The sequence below is a fragment of the Rhinopithecus bieti genome, unplaced genomic scaffold (genome assembly GCF_001698545.2).
Source record: "Rhinopithecus bieti isolate Rb0 unplaced genomic scaffold, ASM169854v2 scaffold_1918, whole genome shotgun sequence".
In the NCBI taxonomy this organism is placed as follows: Eukaryota; Metazoa; Chordata; class Mammalia; order Primates; family Cercopithecidae; genus Rhinopithecus; species Rhinopithecus bieti.
In genome coordinates this window covers 865,730-886,691 of record NW_016803680.1, presented here as the reverse complement: position 1 = coordinate 886,691, position 20,962 = coordinate 865,730, and the positions used below count along the sequence as shown (strand labels likewise).

General features: G+C 42.1%; 1 pseudogene; it reads right to left on the bottom strand.

The window, feature by feature from the left end:
- Positions 1–11,085: 11,085 nt before the first annotated feature.
- LOC108513749 (sal-like protein 4 pseudogene) lies at positions 11,086–14,381 on the bottom strand (annotated as a pseudogene).
- Between the last annotated feature and the right edge of the window lie 6,581 nt (positions 14,382–20,962).

Genomic DNA, 20,962 nt, shown 5'->3' with positions numbered 1-20,962 from the left:
GAGACCAGTCCTCACTCTGTCGCCTAGGGATGGAGTGCAGTGGGCACGAACCTGAAGCTCAACTGAGACCTCCACCTACTGGGTTCAAGTGGATTCTCCTGCCTCAGCCTCCTGAGTAGCTAAGATTTACAGGTGCCCACCACCATGCCTGACCAATTTTTGTATTTTTAGTAGAGATGGGGTTTCACCATGTTGGCCAGGCTGCTCTCAAACTCCTGACCTCGTGATCTGCCTACCTTGGCCTCCCAAAGTGCTGGGATCACAGGCGTGAGCCTCCACACCCAGCCAAATTTCTATTGTTTGAATCTATGCAGTTTGTGGCAGTTTGTTAGGGAAACCCTAGGATACAAAAAAGGGTCCATGGGTGATAAACGGATTTTTTTATTAGTAAAATTAGTAACCTGGTATTAAAGAGCAGCAGCCCACCTCTGTATTCCTGTGGATACCATGATCTAGCTAGACGTTTGTATCCAGTCTGTTCAGGCCATCATATCAAAGACTCATGGGCTGGGTAGCTTAAACAACAGAAATTTATTTCCTTACAGTTTGGAAGACTGCAAGTCCAAGATCAAGGTGACAGCACAGTTCTTCTTCTCAGACCTCTTTCCTTGACTTGAAAATAGCCATCTTCTCCCTCTATCTTCCCATTGTCTTTCCTCTGTACATGTCTGTCTCCAAATGTTCTCTTCTTATAAGAACACCCATCCTTATAAGGGTTGGGGCCCACCACCCTAGTAGTCTCATTTTATCTTAATTACCTCTTTAAAGACCATCTTTAAACATAGTCACATTCTGAGAACCAGGGGTTTGGACTTCAACATATGAATTTTGGAGAGACACAGCTCAGGCTGTAACAGTGCTGATAACTGCTTTCTGTGCTGAAACATCAGCACATTGAGCCTACAGCTTGCAATGATGATTTAATAATATTGAACAAGGATTTACTGAGCTTGCTGCAGCAACCATGGAAATGTCCTGGTCAGATCTATCTATGACTGCATTCATGCTGGGTCATGCTTCTGCTGGGCTGTTCCTTGCCAACGACTGAGGACTGGGAGAAGGGAGGGTGAAGGGCATCCTGGATCAGAGCCATTCCTGCAGCTGCAGGATTTCTCTAATGGACAGTGTCTGCTCTGGGTGTCCCCATTAGTCTGGTAGAGACTCCAGAGTTGCACTATGATCTGAGGCTCTTCTTATCCAATCCATCCTTCCCTCTCTTCTTTCACAGGTGTCAGACCTGATCACAGTTGAAGTTTCTCCCTGATCACTTTTACTCTCTCCTCTTTATTCTTCACAGGCATTTCCTAAAATAAACCTTTCATATCTCATCTTATTTCAGGTTGCTATCACAGAGTACCTTACCCTGGGGGGCTTAAACAACCTACATTTATTTCTCACAGTTCTGAAGGCTTCCAGCCTCTTCCTGGTTGAACCCTTATGTGAAAGAAAGAGGATGAGTGAGCTCTCTGAAATCCCTTTTAAAAGAGCACTGGCTGGGTGCAGTGGCTCACGCTTGTAATCCCAGCACTTTGGGAGGCCAACGTGGGCGGATCTCAAGGTCAGGAGATCGAGACCATCCTGGCTAACATGGTGAAACCCCCTTTCTACTAAAAATACAAAAAATTAGCCAGGCATGGTGGCGGGCGCCTTTAGTCCCAGCTACTTGGGAGGCTGAGACAGGAGAATGGCCTGAACCCAGGAGGTGGAGCTTGCAGTGAGCCTAGATCACACCACTGCACTCCAGCATGGGTGACAGAGCAAGACTCTGTCTCAAAAAAAAAAAAAAAAAAAAAGCACTAATCCCATCCATTCATAAGGGTTCCATTTTTATGACCTAATTACCTCCCAAAAACCCCACTTCCTAGATAGAGGTTAGGGTTTTAACACATGAATTTTGCAGGGACGTAAACATTCGGTCCATAGTACACCTCTTATCCCAGCTCAGCAACTACTTCTCGGAAGACCTGAACTAACACACATGCCATGTTGAGAATTTAGGAGTGAGACAAAAAATTAGCCTAAAAGCCTGGAATTCACCAAAACCGCCATAGAGCATAAAGCCTTTTGGTGCAAAATTTAAAGCCAGGTACTTTCTTTTCCATCTTACCATAATGCACACTGGATAGGTACAAATGCTACCATGATATCATGTGTTTTACATAAATATATTTAGAAGTTGGAACTCAAATCTAGGTCTCTTTTTACCAAAGACAGTGCTTTTCACCACTATGTTCTTAGGGGTTTGAAACTCAAATGCCTCTGACATTGGACAGGTAACAGAAAGGTGTGAACCAGGTCAGGCATAAGGTTAAAAGAATGATGGAGTTTGCAAGGAAATAGAAAGAACATACATTCAAATTTAAGTTTTTTAACTAGCCAAAGAAAACACATCTGTGGACAGTGCTCGACCAGCTAAGCTACCTGCTGAGAAGTCTGCAACTCCTGCTTTTCTTCTTTATCACTAATTTTGGTTATCATCATTGTCTTCCTGCCTCCCTTACTTGGAAATCTTTTCTGATACCTGCATGGTGAACTACTACCCATCCTTCAAATCCTTAGACAAATGTTACCTATTCAGACCTTTCTGCCACTTCTCAAGCAGACTCAGACTCTCCTTTCTCTCTGTTCCCATAACACTTTGTATCTTTCTCTTTTCCAGCAATGAGTGAATTTGTTTGCAGTCCTGTCTCCCTGCTGGATGATAAGCTCCCCAGGGTCAGAGAGTTTTACTCCCTATTCCTCACTTGCATTTGAGGATAGAACACTGCTATTTATTGAGTGCCTGCTCTGTATCAGGCATTGCAGTAAGCACTTAACCTTCACAGTTCCTCTGGCAAGGCAATTCTCCTACCCCATTTTACAGATAGGGATTCTGAATTCCAAGAAGGTAAAGTCCCTTGCCCAAGGTCCTACAACTAGCAAAACTTTGGCAGAAGTAGAATTCAAACTCAGATTCCCCTGTCACCAAAACTCCAACCCAATCTCCCATGCTATACTCCTTCCTAGTTAGCCAGAGGGGCCCTCTGCCCACAGATGGCTAAGGGTACAGAGGAAGAGCCACAGGAACCATTCCTGTCCTTCCTGTGCATTGAGGGGGCTGGACTAACTGACATTTAGCTTTTTTCTTACACTGACGTTTTATTCTAGGAGGTTTGTTATCTCTCCTTTTGACACCGCCTGAACTATTTGAGACAAGTCCCTGCTTAAAAAATAATGATAAAACTGCCTGTCGGTGGAAATAAGCCTCACACACTATCTCACTAATAGAAGCAGGAGAATTTCTGAAATGCCTCTGCAACTTCGTTAGGCATGCAAGATTAAGCTCGAATTCATCTCGGCTCAGTCATACGCGCTCTGAAACTGAATTCTGAAGGATGGAATTTGCAGCTGCTCAGTTCATTCAAGATGAAGACAAGGGAGACCTGGGCAAACATGCAGAAAACTGCTCATTGGAAGAGAGGGACTTCTAACTGCCGATAGCCTGGTGGACGCTGACCAATTTGGACACGTCGCATAAGGCGTAGATGTGCAGATCCTGGATTCAGAATCTCCAGGTTCAAACAGAGCTTCACCACTTGCTAGATGAGTGGCCTTGAGCAAGTTTCTTAATTTCTTCATCTATAAATTCTTCATCTATAAAATGGGGTAATTTCTTCATCTATAAAATGGGGTAAATAATAGAACTCATACCACTAGCTGTTGTGGCAAATAAGTGAACTATTGCATGTCATTAGTGCAGTCCATGATATATAAGAAATGCTTAATACTGTGAGTCACAATAATCATGTATGATCTTTCTAAGAGTGTGCAGAATGGTCTACTGCTCCTAGGAGAGAGGCCAAACTCAGGGTCGTGCTTGCAAGGCCCTGCACACCTGGCCTCCGACTATCCCTCAAGCCTCATGTCTTGCTTCTCGGCTTCATTTCACTGTCATCCCTGCTCAACGACTTGCAGTAGTCCGGATGGTCCCCACTTTCTCTTCCCTTCCCTGCCACTGCTGTCACATATAAACTCCTACTCACCTGATATGGTTTCACTCTGTGTCCACACCCAAATCTCATCTCAAATTTTAATCCCCAAGTGTCAAGGGAGGGACCTGCAATCTCCACGTGTTGAGGAATGGAAGTGATTGGATTATGGGGGTGGTTTTCCCCATGCTGTTCTTGGGATAGTGAGTGAATTCTCATGAGATCTGTTGGTTTCATAAACAGTAGTTTTTTTCCTACGTGCTCACACTCTCTCCTGCTGGCTTGTGAAGAAGGTGCCTGCTTCCCCTTCCACCATGATTGTAAGTTTCCTGAGGCTTCCCCAGCCATGTGGAACTGTGAGTCAATTAAACCTCCTTTGTTTATAAGTTACCCAGTCTTGGGTAATATCTTTATAGCAGCGTGAGAACAGACTAATACATCACCCTTCAGAGATCACGTCCTCTAGACACCTCCTCCTACCTCCCCACCAGGCAGGAAGGTTGCATTAGAGGTTGCAGGAAGGTTCCTCACACAGCATGAGGCTTGGTTCTGCTGGGGTGCAGGAGTGGGGATCGCTCCAAGGAAACTGTCCTTCAATTCACCTAGCCCTACTGTAAAAACACAAGAATGTGCTGGGTGTCAGCTGGCACTTGCCTTTGGTAGAAAGTCAAACAAAGGGGCAGCATCTCTCAAACCATCAGGAGGGGCCAGGATGCCCATGATGATAGCCACAGGAAGCTTCTCTAAGGATCAGATGGGAACCTCTCTCCTCTCAGGGAGTATTATCAGTAGCTGAGTAAGCACTTAATCTTCATGAGGACTTGGAAGCCTCCATCGTACAAGGTTTTCTCTTGTCCAGTAAGTTCTTGTTTCTTTTGCTTGTGACTTCTGGCACTCTTTCCTCCAATCACGTTGTCATCATCCTCAATAGCACCACATCACCCCAAAAGGCACCCACAAAAGTGCTTGTCTTCCAAGATCCCACAAAACCCTGCATTTCTCCTCTTCTGGTCCTTTTCATACTGTATATGGTTAGGGTTTAAGAGTGTGGATTCAAGAACCAGACTGCTAGAGTTCCGGTCCAAGAGCATCTATTTCCTAGCTGTGTGACCTCAGGTAAGTTACTTAACCTCTCTGTGCTTCAGTTTCTTTGTAAACTAAATAAGACTAGCACCTTTCTCATGGGGTGTTGTAAGGGCTAGATGTATCAAAACATATAAAACTCTTGGAATAGTACCTGGCACACAGAACTTGCTCAATAAACATTAGCAATAATCAGTACTACTGCTCATCTGTATCTCCCTCCTCACCCCTCACTAGGTTGTACGGTCTAAGAAATTAGTGGCTATCTGCATTGTTTATCCTTTGCCACTAGCACAGGATCTAATACAAAGCAGATATTCATTTGTGGAGGGAGAGAAAAGATAGAGAGAAGAAGAAAGGAAAGGATGGAAGAAAGAGGAGGGAAGGGAAGGAAGAAGAGAGAAGGTGAGAAAGGGAAGGGAGAGGAGACGAAAGATGGGGAGCGGAGGAGAGAAGAGGGGAGGAAAGGGAAGGGGAAAAAATCTTGAAGGTTGTTCACTTGTAACCCCACTAATATGGTAAATAGAGAAATGTACCTAGAATTGAAGAAAACCAGATAAATTTCCACCCAAGTGGAATTGATCACTCTGTCTTAGCTTCTCCAAATCATGTAACTATCCTGAACCATTAAATACATCAGAATTTTTTTTTTTTTTTTTTTTGAGACGGAGTCTCACTGTCACCCAGGCTGGTGTGCAGTGGCGCAATCTTGGTTCACTGCAACCTCTGCCTCCCAGGTTCCAGCAATTATCCTGCCTCAGCCTCCTGAGTAGCTGGGATTACAGGTGTGTGCCACCAAGCATAGCTAAATTTTTTTGTATTTTTAGTAGAGACAGAGTTTCACCATGTTAGCCAAGCTGGTATCGAACTCCTGACCTCAGGTGATCCACCCATCTTGTCCTCTCAAAGTGCTGGGATTACAGGCCTGAGCCACCAGGCCCAGCCCAGAATTTTGTATAGTGAGTTTATTATTTGTTATTTTGGGGAGGCAGGATTAGGAGACATTAGCAGCTACTTGAAAAATGGATTGAATGGACTGGGCACAGTGGATCGTGCCTGTAATCCCAGCATTTTAGGAGGCCGGGGCAGGCAGATTGCTTGAGGCCAGGAGTTTGAGACCAGCCTGACTAACATGGTGAAACCCCATCTCTACCAAAACACAAAAAAATAGCCAGGCATGGTGGCGCACGCCTGTAATCCCAGCTACCTGAGAGGCTGAAGCAAGAGAATGGCTTGAACCCAAGAGATAGAGGTTGCACCGAGCCGAGATCGTGCCACTGCACTCCTGCCTGGACCACAGAGCAAGGCTCTGTCTCAAAACAAAACAAACAAACAAAAATGCATTGAATGGCATAAATGGCTTTCTACATTGGACCAGGATCCAGCTGGTCCCTCAGAGATTCCCCCGTCTGGATACATCTCACTCCCAGCCAGTGCTCATGAAGGTCTGGGTAAAGCTAGTAATTACCTGAGTGCTTATCCTGCAGTCCCACATACAAGCCTCAGCTCTGCAAATTGAATCCTCAATTTTGCCAGCACGCTCACAATGGATCCGTTTTCAGTTGCAGATTCACATTACCCAAGTTCTCAAGATTAATGTTTAAAACCAAAAAGTTAATTGAATTGTTTTCAATGCAAAATCATTATCACACAGATTGGATTTCTCTAACTCCATGTGACCAGTATTTTCTCTCCCTGTCAACAGCCAAGTAATATTCAAAGGTCATCTGATGATTAGATACTCTGAGCTAGAGGAGTTAGATGCATCAAATGTTCAGCAGCATCAAGATAAGATGGACTGATGCATTCATCTCATAGTAACAGATGGTCCTGCTTCGTATTTTTTAAACTTTGGTCATTCAGGTGCCACCTACATGACTGTTTGCTGTATTCACTGCTACTATTATTTACTATCTCATTAAGGGGCTCCTGGACCAGTCCTTTGTGGGGAGGGGCTTAAAGCCCCCAAACAAATACATCTTTATATGGAGAAGTTTTTCTTTTTTTTTTTCCTTTGTAACCAGATACTTCCTCATAGAGTTGAAGCCTGTAGGTCTCCCTTAAACGTAAAATTGTCTTTGCAACTTTTAAAAAATCATATGGCAATTAAGAGGAGATACAAATTATTTGTTAAAATGTAAGAAAGCGCTTGCATTTCAGAATGATAAAATTTTAAGGATCAGTGTTTTTATGTGCCTGGGAAGCCTCTCTCTGGAAACCTCGGCCACCACTAAAGTTTGGGTTATGCTCAGATGTGGCCAACACTCCAGGTTAGCCGGACATAATAAGATGCCCACTTAGTCCACGTCACTGCTATTGCTGTGCTGAGGCACACTGATAGAAATGCTGACCTTCAACCCTGGATACGCGTAACACAAGTTTCCTTAGGGGTTGTAGGAACTGTTGGTCTGAAGGTCAAAAAATCATAGCTTTTTACTCCAGGACCTTCCTCTTTCTTCCTCCCTGGGTTTAGGGAAAGTAGGGCATCATCAAATTTCACATCGATTTAATTGAACCTTGCATATCTGTATTCCCCATGCAAAGCGCCATTCATTTGATGAGAAAGTAAGTTGTTTATATCTCCTTCCTGGTATTAGCAAGTTACCCCTTAGTCAAATGGATGCATTTGCATAGCATTATAAAGGCCAGCTCTCTTGTATATTACTTAAATATTTAAAATACTGAATTTTTAAAATAAAGTTTTACATTTCTACTCTAATTATTTTGCAGCTATAAGTAAGTGAAAATCTACATCATTTGTCAGAAATAAAAGGAAAATAAATGCAAATAAAATAAGACAACACCATTAAAATCTAATGAGATACTGTGGTTTGCTAAAGGTATTACAACTGAAATTTACTCTCTCGTTGTGAAAGTTACCTAGTGTTAGAGAAGTGTTAAAGATGTAGAATCATCAGACTGAGACTTCTTATTGATATAATCAGAGAGGTTAAAAAAAGAATTTCGTGTGAGAAATTAAATTCGGCTAATGGGAAAATGAGACCCAATGTTTTTTGATACTGTTTTATTGTGCCTCATAAAATCATCTCACATATCATCAGTAAACATGTTCCAACCTTCAGGAACATTTATTGTGCCAATGGAAACAAAATACTCAAACAGCATTGGCTGTAAATGTCTGAATCCAACTCCATATTAGTGATGGTCTTGCCAATACAAAATCCACTGGTCACTTCAATGTGATAAAGGTCATATATAAAAAACCAATGGGCAACAGCACACTTAATAGTGAAAGACTGACAGCTTTTCCCCTAAGGTTAGAAACAGACAAGGATGCCAGATTTCACCATTTTTATTCAACATAGTATTGGAAGTTCTAGCCAGAGCAATTAGGAAAGCAAAATAAAAGGCATCCAAATTGGAAAAGAAGAAGTAACTGTTCACGTATAACATGATCTCGTATGTAGAAAACCCTAAATATTCCACACACAAAAATTGAAGCTAATAAATAAATTCAGCAAAGTTGTGAGATATCCAATCAAAACATGAAAATCAGTTTGCATCTCTATACACTAGCAATGAACAATCTAAAAATGAAATTAAGAAAGCAGTTCCACTTAAAATAGCATCAAAAAAGAATAAATGTTCAGGAATAAACTTAACCAGAGAGTAGAGAGACTTCTATGCTGAAAATTACAAAACACTGCTAAAAGAAATTAAAGAAGACATAAATAAGTGCAAAGAAATCCTATGTTCATGGATTGGAAGAGTTAAATACTGTTAAGGTGACAATAGTACCCAAAGCAATCTACAGATTCAATGCAATCCTTACAAAAATCCTAGAAGTATTTTTCGGGGGAGGGAAGAAACATTCAAAATTTATTTTCCAACAGACAGACAGCATCAGCAGGTACAACTATAGGGGTTCCTCTGTAGATCATATATTCACAAGGGCATTATTAGCTCAATAGTGAGAATACCTTGGTGTGTTCTCTGTAACAGTATCCACTTTCACAGCATAAATAGGTACTATCATTGTGCTCATTTACAATTCCAGAAGGAAAGTACAACTTGGCAAAAAAAAAAAAAGAAAGAAAAAGTGGTGAGGAATCCTCAAGTCAGGTGCAATAACTGACAGACAAGATTTTGGCCAACAGTCTTGGATCCACACTTCAATCAGGGCCTTCCACAGAAAGGGAAAAGACTTCCCTCCCAGGGGTTAGAATCTATCATTCTCCTTTCTCATTAAATCATTAGAGCAATGTTTCTTTGCTTTGATTTGCTTTGTTTTGTTTTGTTTTGTTTTGTTTCATGGAGACAGAGTCTTACTCTGCTGCCCAGGCTGGAGTGCAGTGGTGCAATCATGGCTCACTGCAGCCTCGACTTCCCAGGCTCTAGTGATCCTTCCACCTCAGCCTCCTGAGTCGCTGGGGCCATAGATGCACACCACTCCCACCTAATTTTTTATTATTTGTAGAAACAAGGTCTCCCCATGATGCCCAGGCTGGTCTTGAACTCCTGGGCTCAAGTGATCCTCCCGCTTCAGTCTCCCAAAGCACTGGGATTACATATGTGAGCCACCACACCCAGTCTACAGCAATGTTTCATTTGCTCAATATTGTTACACGTACAAAAGATTACAAAAAAAAAGGAGTCACAAAAACATCTTGAACGTCCAATTTTTCCCACCAAAACATCAACTTTCAGGTTTATGACAGGGCCTGGGAATTCTTCAGCGGTCTTAAAATAGGAAAACAAACACTATGGCTACAAAAAAATGAAAAATAAATGAGGTAGATAAATTAAAGCTTTCACACCCAGGACTTGTCTGTCCCAACTTTGTAGCCTTCATGAAATATTCAAGGAAAAAAATCTTCATAATTACTTGGCGTAAGTCACACCAAGGAAATTAAACAAAAAAATCAGTATGTGAGTTTGTAATAGAAAATGCCCTTCCGTAAGTTTCTTCTTAAGAATGAAAACCTAGTTCTCCAATAGAGTAGCCACTGGCAAGCTAAATTAAGTCAGCTGAGCTTCCCCCACTCAAGTGCCCACCTCTTCTGAGGTTCAGGAAGACAAAGGCATCTGAGAGATGTGGACAGGACACGGGCACTCTCAGGCCAACTGAGCTGTATCTAAATAAGCAGCAACACAGACATTGACTCCCTAAGGACTAATATAAGTCGATATGAGGGCATCCCACTTAAGGTTGTAAGGCTGAAGCAATTTTATAATTCCACAGCCTTAGGTTTTTCTGTTGTTTTTTAAGTACATTCAAACAAACAAACAAACAAATGGAGACAGGGTTGCAGACATATAAAACAGGTACCTAAATAGATGAAGGGCGTTGTCCTTTTACCCACATCAGTTACTATGGAGTATCCAGTACCCCTCTTTTCAACAGGCTAAGTAGTTAGTCGTCTTTTCCACTGTGGTTCAGTAAGGTCCAACAGTTCTACCCTGAAATAGATAACAGTCTTTGGAAAAAGTCAGTCTAGGTTGTACAAAGATTCTATGTATACAGTTTGTCACAAGTAACGAAGCTACTTTGCAAGACCCACTTCTTTCCAAAATTTAAAAAAGAATTTTAGTCTGTACTTGTTTGGGTGTGATTTTTTTTTTTGTTCACTTTTTGCAAAGCAGCATAGCAACAATCATGATTGTAGGACTTGCCTGAGATTGTGGTCATAACCCTTGTAAACATCATTTGCATACCAGTAAGAAAAAGAAAACAGGAGGAGATGAGTTCTTTTTTTTTTTTTTTTTCCTTTTCTTTTTAAGACAGAGTCTCGCTCTATCACCAGGGCGGAGTGCAGTGGCATGATCTCGGCTCACTGCAGCATCCATCTCCCGGGTTCAAATGATTCTCCTGCCTCAGCCTCCCAAGTAGCTGGTATTACAGGCACTCACCACCACACCCAGCTAATTTTTGTATTTTTAGTAGAGACAGCATTTCACCATGTTGGCCAGGATGGTCTTGATCTCTTGACCTTGTGATCTGCCTGCCTCAGTCTCCCAAAGTGCTGCAATTATAGGCTTGAGCCACCGCATCTGGCTAGGAGATGAGTTCTTATTAAAAAGAGCAGATTCTAGAGATTTCAATCTGTTTGCATTTCTCTTTCCATGCAAGTTCTCCTTGAGTTTGGCTGACCACAATCTCGTCTTCTTCCAGGAAGTGAGGAAACTGGTGTTTGGGAATGCTCCCAGTAGCACCTGTTTTTGCCATATCTGCACTGACACCCAAATGGAAGCCATCCACGTTGGAGACAGTGGAGTTATTTATATTGAAGTTGATTCCCAAGAAAACCAGGAGGATAGGAACACTGCCACTCTGGATCAGAGATCTCATTGGTCTTCATGGCTATACCACCATTGAGTGTGCTGGTGTCCTGGTTCCACATAACAGGGCCCAAGTTCACTGAAGTGGACAGGATTTCCCTGGGAAATATTTGAGACTCTTTCCATCTGTACCTAACAGAGCTATGGTGTTCTTAATAGCCAGCTTCTTACCATGGCGTGCTGAGTCATATAGTGGACCTTCCAGTTGCATTTGGTGGTAAAAGCTCATCCACAAATGTTGCATGCAAAAGGTTTCTCTCCAGTGTGAGTCTGCTCATGAATCTGAAGAAGGCTAATGGGTGAGAAGTTCTTCCCACACCATGTGCAGCTGTGTTGCTTGGCCTGTTGGCATGGTTAGGCCGCTGACAAAGGGGTCATCCCCAGGGACAATGTGGAGGGTTCAACAAATGTGCCAGGGACTTCAACTTTGACATAGATTGGCTGAGCTCGGATCAACATGAAGGGAGATGGCTCCAATCTTCTATCTTAATCAGGCTGTTTTCAGAGCTTTCTGCTTTGTCTCTGGCATCAGGAGACTGACTGATCCTTCCCACTTGGCCATTGGCTGGGGAGAGTACCTGGAAGGCTGTGGTTTCCATGATGTCTGGACTTCAGCTCCGATACTCCCTGTCTCCCATCGGTGAGGACCAGTCATTGGTCAAGCTGTTTCTCTTCATGGAACTGTTTTCTCTGCTGCTCTGGTGCTGCAGGCCAAAAGGGGCAGGACCCACGTTTCCCAGGGCATCTGAAGAAGCCATCATGGTGAACCCTAGTGTAGGTGATGCCTACTGCATGCTGGGAGGAGGCACAGGGACCTTTGAGGAGCTACTAGAGGCCTCCTGGGAGCTGACGTCATCTACACTGGTGCTTTCAAAAACATCATTATGGCACATGGCACTGGTGCTGCCATTCACCTCTGCCGTCATTGGTTCAGGACCCATAAAGTCACAGGAATTCTCTGGCAGGGGAAGGTTGGGAATCTGACTGTCCATGTCCATCTGAATATGCTGCTACAACATCACAGCACTGGTGAACTTCTTCTGATAGAAAAGGCACAGATGATGCGCCTTTATGGATGTGTTGGGTTGGTGAACCCCAGTGTATCTTAAGGGATGCCTTTGGTAGAAAAAGCTCAGCCACAGATCTTACACTGGAATGGTGTCTCCGGAGTGTGGATGCAGCAATGCATTTAGAATGAGCTTTAGCAGACCTTACACTGGAATGGTGTCTCCGGAGTGTGGATGCAGCAGTGCATTTAGAGGGAGCTTTAGCAGCTTAATACTTGGTGGCAAATGAGGTATTTGTTGAGGTCAGTGGTGGTCATGTCGATGTACTCCACCAGTTGTGCAATTTCAGAGTCTCTGATCCTGGTTCAGGGGTCCCACTTTCTTGGAAGCCACCAACCCTTGAGGAATTATGGTTTGGCCCCATGCCAGGAAGTGTGGGCTACAGGTCACTGGGCAATGGGTCACCTGTGAGGTCCTTGGGGTTAGGCCCCAAAGAGAGCTTTTGAAGTAGCCCCACAGAGGGGATTACAAGAACAGATTTTGTGCCTAAAGAGAGACTCAGTTCATCTATTGATACACAAAGAATGCATAGGGGATGTGATTGCCTACCACCGTTTTGTCCTAGAGCTCAGCAAACAGCTGAGGGTTTGCCTTCACCTGAGGATGCTGGTGAACGTGCATCTTGAGGATGCCCTTGGTGGTGAAGCAGTTATCACAGACAGAGCACACAAAGGGTCTCTCTTCCCATGTGAACGTGGAGGTGGATCTGCAAGGAGCTATCAATCTCAAAAAACCCTACAATACTTACACTTGTCCTTGTAGAGGATCACCTCGTCTTCGGGTTTGACATCCACTGAGGTTCAGTGGCTTCCCCTTCCCTTTCTTGGATGGGTCTAGTGCCCCAGTGGAGAAAGGACTTTGGAAGTGCACCAAGCCCGGGGCCTTAAGAAGCAAAGCACTCAAGAGGTGGAACATTACATTTGAAGCACCCTGGTCCTATCCAGCTTCACAGCAAAGGGCATCAGCCCTGGGGATGGAGAACTGGTGGTGAAAAGGATATTGGTGTGAGTTAGTATGGCTTGTTTCAAGGTGTCCAGAGACAGACCTTGGCTTCCAGCTTTCAGGCTGAGCAAAGCCACAGCTGCAGAAACCTGCTGGGACAGGTGACTGCACAAGGTCTTCAGGATGTTGGCCTCTTCCCCATCTGAGTGCAAGGCGTGCAAGGCCCACTTATCCACCTGGATGTGGATCTGATTGGTGAGCCGAATCTACCATAGCTGCTGTGGCACAGGATCTTCTCAAGGACCCACGGGATGCTGTCGATACTGGGCACAGAGGCTGGCAGTGCATCTTAGCTCCACTGATTTATTACCACTTTGGTGCCCAGTAGTGCCTGCAGGCTCACATAGTGTTGGCCACTTTGCCTTTGAGTAAATAGCTTATCTCCTGGGGTGTGGGTGGCAGGCCATCTCTGGTTTTTAGGTACACCACAAACTCCACACCCAGCTCCTTCTTCATGTTCCCTACGGCCACCATTCTCCCTGTGACCATCCTTACTGTTTGAACAAAGTGGCTGGTGGCTCAGCACAGCTCCAGAGAAGTCTCCTGAAGGCACTGGCCCCTCGCTATCATTCATGATGACAACACAACTGGTGGATTTTTAGTGTAATTTTTCTTATGTTCTAAGAACTCAAAGATGCTAAAGAACTCTGCACAACATTTCTCGCATTTGTGTTTCCTCCCAACGTAGCCACTTTATTGTGATTCCCTGGGTGGTTCGCTGGAGCACCTAAAGTTTGGATGTCTGGCCTCCAGAACGGTGAGAGAATAAATTTCTGTTGTTTTAAGCCATCGCATTTGTGGTTGTTTGTTACAGCAGCCCTGGCTCCCAGGCCACCAGTGGCACTGGGGCCACATCTGCAAAAGCTAGGGTCAGCTGCTGTGGCTGCTGCTCACCCTGGTCCTCCTCCTAGTTGATGTGCTGGGGTTGTGCCAGCTTGTGCCTCGACGTGGTGTTGAGCATCAGTGTTCCCAGATACCCGCAGTTATTTGCCCTCTCCCTAATAGTGCTTTTTTGAAGACATGGAAAAACCCATCTTTAAACTCTTATGGACTCTCAAAGGACTCTGAATAATCAAAATAATTTTGAAAAAGAAAAAGGAACAAAATTTGGAGGATGCACCATTCCTGACTTCAAAACTTACTACAAAGCTACAGTAATCAGAACAGTTTGGTACTAGAATGAGAACTGACATATAGACCAATGGATGGAAGGGTCCAGAAATAAATCATCATATATATGGTCAGTTAACTATTAAAAAGAGAGCTTAGACCATTCAGTGGAGAAATGATGATGCTTTCAACAAATGATGCTGGGAAAACTGGATATCTACACGTAAAAGAATGAAGGTGGGCCCTTATGCCAGATCATATACAAAAAGGATATAAAACCTCATAATGAATCAAAGACCTAAATGGAAGAGCTAAAACTATAAAACTCCTAAAAGAAAACATTGGGGAAAATCTTTATGACATTAGATTGGGTAATAGTTTCTTGGATATGATGCCAACAGTGCAGGCAACAAAAGAAAAAAATGATAAATTGGAATTCATTAAAAGTAAAAACTTTTGTGCATCAAAGGATATGATCAAGAGAGTGAAAAAAGAATCCATGGGATGGGAGATAATATTAGTAAAACATATATCTGGTAAGGGGTTAATATCCGGAATGTATAAAGGCCTCCTACAACTCAACAACAGCAACAACAAAAGTAGCCCAATTCAAAACCAGGCAAAAAACTTGAATAGATATTTCTCCAAATATATAGAAATGCCCAAGAAGCACATGAAAAGATGTTCAACATCATTAGCTGTTAAGGAAAATGCAAATCAAACCCACAATGAGATACCACTTCACATCCATTAGGATAACTGTTATTTTAAAAAATTAAAACCTGAAAATAACAAGTGTTGGCAAAGACGTGGAGAAATTGGAACACTTGTGCATTGCTAGTGAGGATGTAAAAGGTGCGGCCACTATAGAAAACAGTATGGCAGCTTCTAAAAAATTAAACATAGAATTACCACATGATTCAACAATTCAATTTCTGGGTATATACCCAAGAGAATTGAAAGCAGGGACTCAAACAGATATTTGTGTACCATTGTTCATAGCAGCAGCATTCACAGTAGCCAAAAGGTGAAAAACAGTGCAAGTGTCTATCGTTAAATGAACAAATAAATAAAAGATGGTATATACATATAATGGAATATTATTCAGCGCTAAAAAAGAATGAAATTCTGACACATGCTACAACATGGATGAACTTTGAGAACATTATGCTAAATAAAATAACCCAGCCTTTGAAAGACAAATGCTGTATGATTTCATTTATATGAGGTGCCTAGAATTGTCAAATTCATAGGGACATAAAGTTGTATGGGGGTTACCAGGGGCATAGGGGCTGGGGAAAGAATGGGGAATTACCATTTTATAACTACAGAGCTTCTGTTTGGAATGATCAAAAATTCTGGATAGGTGATAGGTGCACAAATTATAAATGTGCTTAATGCCAGTGAAAATGACACACACTTAAAAGTGGTTAAAATTGTAACTTTTATGTTATATATATGCTTTATCACAATAAAAGGTATATGCTGGTTAATCCTAAGCAGGAGAATGGATAAACAAATTGTAGTATATTCATACAATAAAATACTACTCAGCAGTATTTTTTAAAAGCTACTGATATGCCCAAAAACATGGATGAATCTCAAAAACATTATATTTAGCAAGAGAAGCCTTACAGAAAGGGATATATACAGATGATTCCACTTATACCAAGTTCTAGAATAGGCTACATTATTCAAAGTGAAAATACCAGAAAGTGATTGCCTGGAAGGGGTTGGTTTTGATTAGAAAGGGCTTGGAATTTTCTGAGGTGAAGAAAATATACTATATTTTGGATTTCATGGTTGTACATAATTGCCAAAATTCATTTAATTTAACACTGAAGGTTTTATCATATGTAAATTATATCTCAAAGATACAGAAAAATTCTCTTGGTCGAAATTTTGTTTCTAGATGGACAGTACTAACCTGAGTATCCCAAAGGTCCTTCTCCTTTCTCTCATCTCCATGGCTGCACAATCTCCTGCCTGTCTCTTTTTGATTGACACTTTCCTTATTTGAGGCTGCTAATATATTAAATCGGGTTACATTAACATTTTACAGGGTTGATACATATTCAGTCTTCTTAAGGTGATTTTTCACGTCACCTTTCTGACTCTTCATGAGGTTATATGACTTCTTCACATAACCTCCCAAAGTCAACCCTACCATAATGAGCAAGTTTTAAGCATATACTTCACGATAGCCCCAATGCTAGAATATGCTATTACTTTCTGTAGATGAGCCCTAGAACTAAACAAGATGGTCCAATATGTTAGTTTACAGTCAGATAACATGATTAAGTTGAAGCATATGAAATTGCCAAGGTTTCTCTTATTTTCAACAAAATGTGAATTACATATGCCTCAAACAGTAATTTTTTTTATTTTTTATTTTTTGAGACAGAGTCTCGTCCTGTTGCCCAGGCTGGAGTGCAATGGTGTGATCTCAGCTTGCTGCAACCTCTACCTCCCGGGTTCAAGCGATTCTCCCGCCTCAGCCTCCAGAGTAGCTGGAGGTGGTGGCACCCGCCACCATGTCCAGCTCATTTTTGTATTTTTAGTAGAGATAGGGTTTCACCATGTTGGCCAGGCTGATCTCGAACTCCTGACCTCGTGACTCGCCCGCCTCGGCCTTCCAAAGTGCTGGGATTACAGGCATGAACCACCGCGCCTGAGCATTACTAAAAATTGAATTCAATTATTAAAAATTTAATAATCTGACATTTTTCTCAACATTCTCAACAAGTAATCCAGCGTAAGATGCCTATTTCTTTTAAAATTAGAAAAATTTAATAAATAAGCACAAATGATTAGTTGAATGATTTTAAAACAAGCTGTCATGTAAGTAGTTAAATAATTACGTTAAATTTAAATAATAATAATTAGTTAAATAATTGTTTTAAAAGATGAGTCAAGTATGTAAAAGGTTTTAACTAAATATAGTTTATATACATATGCTCATGGTGACCCAATATTTTGCTGGAGGTCATCTTGCAACAACTGAGATTAGCCTCTGTGTCTCATTCATTGTTACATTCTTAGCACCCAGCAGAGTGCCTGAAATACAGCAGATGCTCAAGAAATATCTGCTAAAATGAACAAATAAAAAGGACTTTTTGTCAGATGAACCATACATCCCCAAAACATACATCCCAACATCTTTGGCCTATAAAGGAAGCCCCCAGATAATTTTCATTGCATTTTTCCCATGTTGACATTACGTCCAAATCAACTTTCTTGCTTCTAAGACTTATAGTACCCAAATCGAAGAGAAAAGGTATATCACAAATTCAAACTTTTCTAAATCATGTCTTCTATGTGACTAGAATGAAAAACAACATAGAGAATTTCAGGTTTGACAATAACAGGAACTTCCAGAAGAGACAGTAGAATGCAACCAGAATATAACTCTTGCCATGGAATATTTAATTTGCTGGAAGCAACATGGCGATCTGTTAGGAGCATGACACCTACAAACTGGACAGCCCTGTGTTCAAAGGCCAGCTTTTCTCCTTTCTAGACATGACCTTGGGCAGGTTCTTTCACCTCCCTGAGCTCCTATTGCTCATCTGTAAAATGGGGATGATAATTATTCATTCATTCATTCATTTACCTATTAAATATGTATTGAACACCTACCATATGCCAGGCCTGGAAGTGGGCTCTGAGATACAACAGTGAGAAAACAGAACAAAGGCCTACCCTCATGGAGTTTACAATCCAGAGAGAATGACAGGCAAAAAAATCAAGTAAGTAAAATATAGAGTGTGTTTGAAGATGAGCTGAATTTTCGGGAGACTGAAATTCTGCATAAGTAGATAGGGTAAAAACCAATGGGCTTTGAGTAATTATTGGTAATGGGATGAATTACTTGTACCAATGAGCAGCTTGGAGCAATCATTTAAATAGATTTAAGAGAATCATCACTAGCTAGATAGGCACATGCTTGAATAGATTAGTGGTAGATTGACAAACAGAGCAACAGATGGATGAATTACAAAGTCAAGCAGACAGACCTAAACAGATTGACACAAATGGGATCCCAAGGTGCCCTGACAACAGCATCTGCTGCTAGAATGACTGACTTTTGATCTTGCACTTCTGGCTAGCAAGATAGGTATTAGTTTCTTCCTCGCTGGGCCACAGGCATCCTTACAAAATCCTCTGCATCTTTGAAGGCAAGTTGGAAGACCTGGTCTTCCCTTAGGAGAGAACCTATGTAAATCTGTGCCAGGACTCTTCTCTAAATCTTCCAAAAAATCAATAGGCTCTTTCAAGCAGAGGGTAGAGGTGATGCCAAGGGAAAGTCTTTGTAGCGGGAGAAGTGAACAGTGCCAAGAGATAGAAACCAGACACCAGAGAGATGAAAAGAGGATGTGTTCAACAAGGAGACGGATGTCAGAGAGTGTCAAGTTTTATTTCAGAAAGATCAGTGGCCCATCCTTCATCATTTCCCATTTTAGAGAATTCAGTGTGGACGGAGTATTGAAAGCTATTGGAGAATTATTGTTGTTCTTCTGAGTGTGATAATGGCAATGTGGCACTGTAGAGAAAAAAAAGTCTTTCTCCTTTATGTCTGCAGTAGAATAATATGATATCTGGGATTTACTTTGGCAAACTCCAGCCAGAAAAAAAAAAAAAAACAGAAAGAAAGAAAGTCGGAGGTTTTGATGAAACAAGCTTGGTAACATTTTTATGATTGTTGGAGTTGTGCTGGGTGCACAAGAGTTCATTAGATACTTCTCTCCGCTACTGAGTGTGCTGCAAAGTTTTCATAATAAAAAGTTAAAATTTTCCCGTTTATTTTCAGAAGGGAAAAAATATACATAAGCACACATATATACACTTGAAGCATTTTTCCAGCTTTAGGGATTAATTCTGTCTGGCAGAGGAAAGTCATTCTGTTAAATGGTTTATGGTATTTAAAGAGCAATTTGGTTCCATTTAATTTCTACCTTAAATTAACTGTTGCCTGAGCCTAGAGAAATGACTGCTGGGACCAGAGTGGAGAAAGAGGGGACAGTGAGCTTCAAGTGGTATTGACTGATTTCCAGTGTGACCAGAGACTTAGACGAAAGGATGCAGAGTTCCCATGTAAAGGGCAACGGTCTCTAAAAATCACTGCTCTCAACAACCTTCCACCATCTAATTGAGAAGGTTATTTGAATTCCTTCCCAACTGTTCCCAAAAAGAGTATTTTGTGATGCAGAAGAATTTTAAAATAATTGAACCCGGACTTATAAATGCCTTCAACATCCAGTTACTACATATTTGTTCAGTATCTGCTGTATCACTAGCACTATGCCAGGCCTAAGGGCTATATGGTGGTAGACAACATAGAGAAGAGCATTGCATTGCTTTTTTTTTTTTTCTTTTTTTTTTTAGAGTGGTTCTCACTCTGTTGCCCAGGCTGGAGTGCAATGGCACGATCTTGGCTCATTGCAACCGCAACCTCCGCCACCCCCCAGGTTCAAGCGAGTCTCCTGCCTCAGCCTCTGGAGTAGCTGGGATTACAGGTGCCTGCCACTACGCCCTGCTAATTTTTGTGTTTTTAGTAGAGATGGGGTTTCACCATTTTGGTCAGGCTGGTCTTGAACTCCTGACCTCGTGATCCACCCTCGGCCTCCCAAAGTGCTGAGATTACAGGCATGAGCCACTGCGCCTGGCTGAGGATTACTTTCATGAGACTTACAGTCTAGCTGGAAACGCAGGCATCCTCAACATGTAAGCACACATCAAAGCAATTAACAACCTTCTGGTAAGTGGGAATTTTTTTTTTTTTTGAGATGGAATTTTGCTCTTGTTGCCCAGGCTGGAGTGCGATAGCATGATCTCGGCTCACTGCAACCTCCGCCTCCTGAGTTCAAGTGATTCTCCTGTCTTAGCCTCCCGAGTAGCTGGGATTACAGGCATGTGCCACCACGCCTGGCTAATTTTGTATTTTTAGTAGAGATGGGATTTCACCATGTTGGTCAGGCTGATCTTGAACTCCTGACCTCAGGTGATCCACCTGCCTCGGCCTCCCCAGAGTGCTGAGATTACAGGCATGAGCCTGTGGGAACTTTTACAGACCACAGTAAGGATGTGCTGGACATTGGTATAAATGTTCCACAAGTAGTCACTCACTTAATCCTTCCAACAACTCATATGCCTTCTACAGGTGAAGAAACTGAGGCACAGAGAGGATAAGTAACTTGTTCAAGATTATCAGGTATTAACCAGTGGAGCCATGATTAGAATCCCAGATTTGCTGCAGAGCCTCACCTCGTAACCACTCTGCTGTCCAGCCTCTCAGATCAAGGCCACTATTACATACTTTTGGAGTATCTACCATATGCCAAGTTCTATTCTCAGCCCTGGGATAAAGCAGATAATAAAGTCCCTGCTCTCATGGAGCTTTTTGGGGGAGAGGGACAATTAGAAACACCTAAA